This window comes from Pieris brassicae, chromosome 11 (assembly GCF_905147105.1).
Source record: "Pieris brassicae chromosome 11, ilPieBrab1.1, whole genome shotgun sequence".
Classification (NCBI taxonomy): Eukaryota; Metazoa; Arthropoda; class Insecta; order Lepidoptera; family Pieridae; genus Pieris; species Pieris brassicae.
The window spans coordinates 12691954-12693641 of NC_059675.1; positions in this window are offsets into that span (position 1 = coordinate 12691954).

Below are 1688 nucleotides of genomic sequence, written 5' to 3' on the forward strand. Positions count from 1 at the left end.
ATTTGAGCGTTTTGATATTCGAGGCAGCATACTAAACCTCACTCGTACTACCCGGACCTCAACGTCTGCCGTTCGACAAGCTTTTAAGGGAGTTTCTGCCGCGCACCATTGTGGAACCAGCTGCTCGTTTAAGAAATGAGCGTACTAATTGTTAAAACTCCGGTAACACGTGCGCGAGTGTTCTGATATTGAGTGTTCATGGGCGGTATCATTTAACATCAGGTGAGCCTCCTGTCGTTTTCTTGTATAAAAATGTATATATTATATGTAATTTAACTTATAATATTATAGCTTAATAGTATTGTCTTTAGTTAAAATAGCTTTTACACATTAAGAAAAACACTTCTTGAACGGATTAAGCTATGTATTATTATTAAAAACTTATAATTATTTACATAATTCTAAATTTTAATTTTTTTTCCGACGTTACGCGTGCTTTTCAGCGTGCGTGGTCACCGTGACGCACGCATACGAATACATAGCTTAATCCGTTCAAAAAGTGTTTTTCTTAATTATAGCTTAAGTTAATACAGGTTTTAATAGTTTAAGTAATAATACCAACCCAAGAGTAGCCCAGAGAGTAGAGTCCAAAGGGTTTATAGAATACTAACTAGATTAGTATTTCGAGCATCTCATATATAGAAGAAAAAAAACAAAGATATTGACTATTTAAGATAAACATCTACCTAATACATTACATATCTGTAACTCTAGCGGTTTTGCCAGAATAGTTCGCAGATGGTAGATTTTATCACACAATATCTTTATAAATTGTGTTATTTTGATGTATACGCTATATTATATCTACTATTTTAAAGTTTAATTACAATCCATTCAGTACTTTTTATGTGAAAGAGTAACTAACATCCATCCATACTTAAAAACTTTAGTTCATTATATTAGTAGGATATAACGTAATTTTTTTATATTACAACTCGGTCTCACACTTAATCTCTCGCTGACACAAATTATTCGTTACACATAGAATTACGTTTAAACCAAAGATATTCGTGCATCATAATACTATATTGTTTTTCAAATACAGGTACTTTCAATTAGCAACTTTGTACTTACAGAAATTACCATGACTCACTGTTTATCGGTTGCACCTTGACAAGTTTTCATAGATGACGCCACGGAAGTTCCCATCCGCAAGATGGCGCCACGTGACTGCCACGGGCGGTCACGTGACCAGCGCCCTTTCACTGTTTTTATTGAAAACGCTTAAAAATAATGGAAACAATCCCCTGTTGAACTCAAAATTACACAAGGGTTATAGCAATTGAACCTCATTAAGGACGTATGACCGCCGGCCCCGTCTTTGTTACGCAGTCGTTTTACCAAACAGATTCTAGTTTAGAATCCGAGCTAATTTATTAAAAACATTATCAACAAAGGTGATATAGGACTCATTAGTTATTTCTGGCAGTGTAAGTGTCCATGGGTGGCTCATATCAGATGAGCTTCCTTCCAGTTTGCCCCATGTTCGAACCATTTTATAGAAACAAAATTTTAATGAGATTTTTCTATTACATCATAAGTGTGTTTAGAGAAAAAAAGGAAGCGTAAATAAGATACCATATCAAATTACAGTAAAGAAATCCATGGGCTTCAATTGAGAATGCCTATTAAATGTTATCCTAAAAACTAAAATACAGAGCGATGAAAAAAAAACACAATATTAATTA